This window comes from Tenrec ecaudatus, chromosome 3 (assembly GCF_050624435.1).
Source record: "Tenrec ecaudatus isolate mTenEca1 chromosome 3, mTenEca1.hap1, whole genome shotgun sequence".
NCBI classification, from domain to species: Eukaryota; Metazoa; Chordata; class Mammalia; order Afrosoricida; family Tenrecidae; genus Tenrec; species Tenrec ecaudatus.
In genome coordinates, this window is record NC_134532.1 from 192049961 (window position 1) to 192056986 (window position 7026).

The 7026-nt window shown below is 38.8% G+C and overlaps 1 pseudogene; it reads right to left on the minus strand.

The window, feature by feature from the left end:
• Positions 1-1562: 1562 nt before the first annotated feature.
• LOC142443717 (large ribosomal subunit protein uL16-like) lies at positions 1563-2011 on the minus strand (annotated as a pseudogene).
• Positions 2012-7026: the final 5015 nt, after the last annotated feature.

The window sequence follows — 7026 nt, forward strand, 5'->3', positions numbered from 1 at the left end:
CATCCTTCCAGGATTGGCTTCCTTACCTATTAATATTCTGGTCTAACAGCAGGAGTGCTGGGGTGGTGATTCTACCTGGACGCCATCTTTGGCAGTGGTTTATTTGAGAGTTAGTCTTCATGAACCCCAATATATTTTCCTAATGAGTTCGACCAATTTCTATTTTTCTACTATTATTCTTGTCTTCCTCAACATAATCAGGGACTTATATGCATTATGTGCATAATACAATATGTATTAAATAGAAACCTGCTGTCAATGTTGGTTAAATGCTGCTGCATTGTTCATTGCAAGGTTGGTGCCTCAAAAACCACAGCTACTCCTTGGGAGAAAGATAAGACTGACTGATCCCTGCAAAGATCTGTTGTTGTTGTTGTTAAGTACCATGGACTCATAGAGACCCTGTGTACAATAGAAGGAAACACTGCTTTCTTCTGTACCATCCTCACAATCAGTCTTGGAAACTCAAAAGAGCAGCTTCACTTTGTCTTTTAGAGAGTCTGCATGAGTTTCCGTGATAGTGAGTTAGATGGGCTATATGTTATATAATGTCTTTTATACTCTCAGTCAAACAAACAAATAGGAGATATGAATTTAAATTAAGAGATTTAAAATCACATTGGATGATATAATACTGCAGGGTTTTCTTTAACAGGCCACTTTTACCTGTTTGTATGGAGCATACAAAAATGCATTCAAGACTTGCATTAAAATGATGGTCTACATTGAAGTTTCACTCTCACCTTCACTATATTGTAAATAAGATGGGAAATGTTTCCCCAAGCCATCCTTTAAAATCAAATAAAAATGATGTTATGTAATATGCCTCACTACCCCCTACCAAATTTTTTGTTATGTTAATGAGGCCATATTAGTGATAGGGTCTATCTAGAACCTAATGATTTTGAGATACCAAAAGAGCAGAGTAGATAGGGAAAGAAGCTAGCAAGCACACATGAATGAAAGAGGTGGCATGAGATAATGTCAAGGAACCATAAAAGGCAGGGGTTAACAGAAACTGAAACCGTATCTTCCCCTATGGGGAGATAGAAAGCCTTTCCTTAGAGCTAGTGAATCAAATTTGGGCTTGAGCCTCCTGTACTGTGAGAAAATGTTTCTGTTCCTTACAACAACCCTCTCCTGGTATAGTTCTGCTGTAACATCATTAAGAAATTCAGATGAGTGTCATACCAAAAAAATATTGAGAAATTTTGCCTAAACAACTTTTCTCTTTGTTTCTTCATGTTTTCTTACAGTTGTTAGTTTTAAATTTAGGATGCTGAACCATTTCAATATTAATTTTTTTTCAGGAAGTTCAATTTTATTTGGTGGGTACAAGTGAGGCAGCACAGGTCTACCAAGGCCTTCATGAATGCAGGGCCCACCACTTGTCCAAGGGGCCATGGTTAGGAATGTATTTGACTCCACAGTCATCAGGATGAGGCACTTCTCAGCCACCATATAGCTCAAGCTCATCGCCATTAAACTTGGTCAAGCCCCACTTCTTAGAGATGTGGATCTTCTGGCGCCCACAGAACTTGAACTTAGCCCTGTGTAAGGCCTCAATCACATGCTCCTTGTTTTGAAGCTTGGTGAGGATGGACATGATAACCTGGCCAATGTGGACTGTAGCCACTGTGCCCTGAGGTTTCCCCTAAGCACCTCACATCCCAGTTTGGAGCCTGTCAGCCCCAGCGCATGACAACATCTTGTGGATGCAGATGATGTGGAAGGGGTGGAGGCACACTTGGATGTGGAAGCCATCTTTGCCACAACTTTTCACCCTGTGTTTTTTAGCACAGATGCGGGCAGCCTCCAGGGCTTCAGAGGAGAGCTGCTTGTAGTCATCCAACACCATGTGACCACACAGTGGGAGTTCATCCACCTTTGCCTTCTTCTAGCCCGGGTCAAGGATGCAAATCTTTTCATCAGGGACACCTTGACAGAAGCGTGACTTTGGGTAGGGCTTGTTCTTATAACACCGGTAACATAGGGCAGGGCGGCAGCCCATGGTGACCCCAGGATCAAGGTAGCATGCTAAAGGAAAAGAATCAATATTAATTTTATATGTGCTATGAGTTAGTAATGAAATTTATTTTATTTTGCATATGCTTATCCAAATCTTCCAGCACCAATTGCATAAAACGGTAACTACCCTTTTTCTACTCAATTGCCTTTTCAGCGTTGTCAAAAATCAGTTGTTCCCACACATGTGGTTTTACTGAACTGTAGCAATTTGCAGAATTAGTTAATGTCAGGCCATTTTGCCTGACATTTTCTGTGTGGGAAGGATTTTGTATTAATCTGGGTTGACCTAGAGAAACAAATCCAGAGACACTCATACGTGTGTAAAAGAGAACTCTATATCAAAAAGCAATTTTACATAAAGAAAATAGCCCAGTCCAGTGCAGATCAAGTTCATAAGCCTGATATATGCCATAGGTTGATACTAGTCCGTAAGTTCCTGTTTACTCTCACTCAGCCACGCTATGACACTGAATGCAGGAAGACCACAGGTCAGTGGGTGGAAATTCTTGCGGATCCAGTGGTGGTGGAAGCATCTCAGTGCTGGTGTGGGTCTTCATGTAGCTTCTCCAGCTCCAAGGCTATATCCCTATCAGTGTAGCTCATGTCACTTGCCAATAGGAATGTCTCCCAGGGAGAGTGTATCTGGCCTCCAGTCAACTATTTATCTCCTTTGTGCCTCTAAATAAGGTCATCAAACTGTGACCCGATTGACAGGACAGACTCCACCCCTTAGCAAGTTGACAAGAAATTATGTAACAGACACAGATATTAATTATAATTTACTTCCCTTAATACATATAAAATTATTCAGATGATCTATTTTTTATTATGCTTATTCACTAGTCAATATTCTCCAAACTATTTGCTCAATTAATTGTCATGGTTTTTGGCACAGAGTTGTTTGTGATATAATGTTATCATTTGAATATTTAGAGAATATCTACTGAATGCCAACTTCTTTTTTATGGTATTTGTATTCCATGTCTGCTTTCCTCTTTTGGTGGTGGGAGTCATAAATTACTGCCATCAAATCAATTCTGATTCAGTAACCAAACGCGAGTAGAACTGTCTCTTCGGGTGTCTGAAGTAGTAAATCTGTAGAAATCCTGATTTTTTTCCTGTGGAGCAGCAGGTGGCTTCAAACTTTGAATCTTTCAATTAGCAACTCAGCCATAACCCACTATGCCAACGGGGCTTTCTTTGCATAGTGGCCACATGTTGTATATTTACTTCTGATGATTTTGTTTTTAATGTTGAAAGTGTGTTCATTATATATAGTTGATTTGCATTAAATTGAGGGATTTAAACTATAAGAAATATTGTTTTGTTTATTAGTAATAGTACTTCCTTTTCCATTTGCTTTTAATTGAATTTTAAACTCCTATTTGGATTAATTTTTTAACACTTCCATTTACTTTAGCATATTATTATAGATCTGCTCTGTTGTTAATGTGGTGCCATAGATTTATTAATAGATATCTTGAGCTTTGCATAGCCTATGTTCAAGTGACATTATACCACTTCTCAATATATGTGAAAATCTTAAACAGTGAACTTGCACATCCATAACATGTGCTCTACCCTTTTTGGTACTTTTCCCTGTGAACTCTATTTATATTGGTGTTCCGGAACTCTCAGTTCTGTCTTGTTAGGGAGACAGCACGTTTCCACGTGGGTTCCCTTTCTCTTATCCGTAGTCTGAAAATGATTTTAAAGAACTGTGCTTGTCATTTATGGAGATTACCTACTTGGTTTTTGGTGGTAGACTGAAGATTAGTCTTTAAATGACCCATTGTGGCCTGATATCCAAAATTGTGAATGTTACTTATTATGGTAAAGCAAATTCAATAAAATCAAATCACTGTCAGATGTACAATACAATTTTGAGTTGAGATTATTGTAGATTGTCTGCACAGGCCTGAAATAATCATACGTTTCTTCTCTTCATCACTCGAGAAGATAAATTCACACTAACATATGATATAATGCTGGACTCAGAAAGAAGATGATGCACATTGAACATTGACGTAGTGTCAGAAACCTATAAAGACAGGGGTGCTTTAGATGCTAAAAAATCCCAAGGGCATGAATTATTTTCTCAGAGACTCTAGAAAGAATGAGTGAAACTAATTTTGAATTTTCTATCTTCTATCTTCAGAACTGTAAGACAATTAATTAGCGTTGCTTTAAGGCACTAAATGTGCAATAATCTGTGACAGTAGTTGGAATGGAATACATTTCAAATGTGTGTAAACTTGGTCAGAGGACACCTCATGGCACCTGGGATCAAATGGTTGGGGGAGGGGCTCGTGGTGTTTGTTGAGTGGTAGCCATGTGTATCTGGGGTGAGGTCCCCCAGAGAGGGAGGTGGCCCTGGCAGAAGTTTTCTTATGGGAGGGGCAGCACAGGAGAGGGAGAGGGAAAGATCCAGTTTTGACTACCATTGGTGTATGTATGTTGGGGTGAGGAACAGGCAGAGCTGACTTCTAGGTTGGGGGAGGAGAGATGGAGGATGCTCTTGGGACCATTAGATGTGGAGAGTCTTTAGTGGCATGCAGCTGGATAGCAGAATTGACCTAGGACCTCTGGGGGATATCACAGGAACCCCGCACGAGTGCTATAGAACAGTGAAACACTGAAGCCTGTAGCATCGGGGCACATGACATGATCCAGAAGCAGCATTGGTGAGACCTTATACGGGAATCCCACTGGAAGAACTGGACTCTACATCAGACACACTTGTAACCTAATGAGTTAAGCTGGAAAACACATGGTGTCTGAGACACCAGAAGAGAGCTGTATACAGAGTGGTGCACTATTATTTGGGCAGCAAACATCGATGCCCCGTGCGCCGTATTAAGATATGAACTATTCCGGCAATTCTGTGGTGGCCATTCTTTTAACATTTTGATTATGCTTGTGTATAATAGTGTGTACCTCAGAGGTGCATTCCCCTTGGAGGCCACCCTCTTGAAGCTGTGTTACTTGTTTCTCTGTTTTTCATCAATGAAACACAGCAACTTTGAGCCTACAAGGAAATAAAACATAACAAGGGTTTGGGGTGTTATAAAGGGGTGGGAGAGATGATAAGGAAATGCCATTAAGAAGCCTAGGAAGGAAAAGTATGTCTGAAGAGAGATTATGGAATAAACTGTACAATTATTTTGACATTATTAGACTATGGAATGATATGACACATGTATAAATTTCCAATTTACAGCAGATTAAAAAAACATCATAGATCCAGGAATGAGTTTTGGATTGCCAATAAATCCTAGCTCTAATTTAGGAATATTTAGTTCTTACAACATGGCCCTGCTTTATAATCAACTTCATTAAATGATAACTGAAGATAAGGATGCTACAGGAAACTGTGGTAAAGAAAGCTGATGGTGCTTGGCTATCAATCAAAATAGTGTCTGGGGTCTTAAAGGCTTTTATTTAGACAAGCAGCCATCTTAGCGAGGAGCCAACCAAGTCCCCACAGAAGAAGCATACCAACTCCTGTGATTGAAAGATGACAATTACAAAATACGAATATGGTGAAAAGTATCAGAGCTAAAATTATGCGCACTCAACTTGGGGAACGCTATAGAGCACAGCGGGAGCCCAAAACCCATCTGTAGAGTATCTAATCAGACGGAGCCTGTGGGAGATCCTCTCTAGCTAAAGGCAAGAGTCCCAAACAGTCTTACTATCAGGATCAGACCATTGTAATCTTGGTTATGCAGAATCAAACTTGGTACCAGGCCAGTTGTCCTCCCTATAGACACAATATGAATTTTTACTGGGTGCAAGTATGTCTTAGCACTCACCCCATGGCAGATATTACTTTATTGTCTTTTTGAATGTTGATGGGGGTCTTCTCCCCCTTGGGCATCATTTGCTATTTGCCTTTATACTAATATGATCTAATCCTTACCATCTTAGTGATATTTGTCTTTCTTTTCTTTTTTTGTTGGGTTTCCCAACTGTGAATGAAGCACAGGAGGAATGGATGTATTATGATAATAACTGATACAATGTGTTATAGGGAGTTCAGGGGTGCGGAATGGGTGATAGAGAGGGAAAGGCGGTTTCAGGAGTAAACAATGAAGTGGGGAATGTGCATTAGAACTGATTATGATTTCACAAATCAGTTTAGAGACAATATAACCATGCGGTGTTAGGGGGAAGAGAGAGGCTCTAAGATTGATGTGGCGGTGATTATACAGCTCCCCTTGATGTGATTGAATGTTTGAACTGTTCAGTTGTATCATATGTGAATTACGTGCCAATGAAACCGTTGGGAAAAATGTGTTAAGATATCTTTACCTTTTGTTGGTTGATGGAGATTATATTCAATTTATTTTATATATATATATATATATATATATATATATATAGAGAGAGAGAGAGAGAGAGAGAGAGAGAGTTAATTTCTGTTCATTTTGTTTTGGCTGTTTTAGACTTGGGGGAAAGTATGATTACCTTTTACCAATATGGACTGCAAGTGAAAAATAAAATATTTATTAAAATTTTGTAATTTTAAATAATAAAAATGAGTAATTCCTTGAAGGCTCATTCCTGGAATTGCTTGTTTTTGGAATAAATGTTAATCTCCTGTAGTGCATGGGTTTTAGGTAAATGCTGAATTGAATTGCATGGTAAGAAAAAGAATAGGAGAAAGATGATATTTTATAATAAACAGAAAAAACAAAGATCATTAACAAGACAGGAAGAAAGAAAAGGTCAAAGTTGATGTCAAAAGAGATGCTGCAACTTGATCTTGGTCATAGAATAGATAAGACACATGGAAGAAAAGATGAAGGCAAAAAAACTGAACAGAAAATGTCAAAGGGAAGCTCAAGAACTCAAAAATAAAAGATTATAATGAAATGTACAAAGTCTTAGAATTAGAAGACCCAAAGGGTAAATATGCTGAAAAGCGAAAGAAAAAATTCAAGTCTCAAAATGCAACATTGAAAGATTCTATAGAGAAAATAATCAATGATGCAG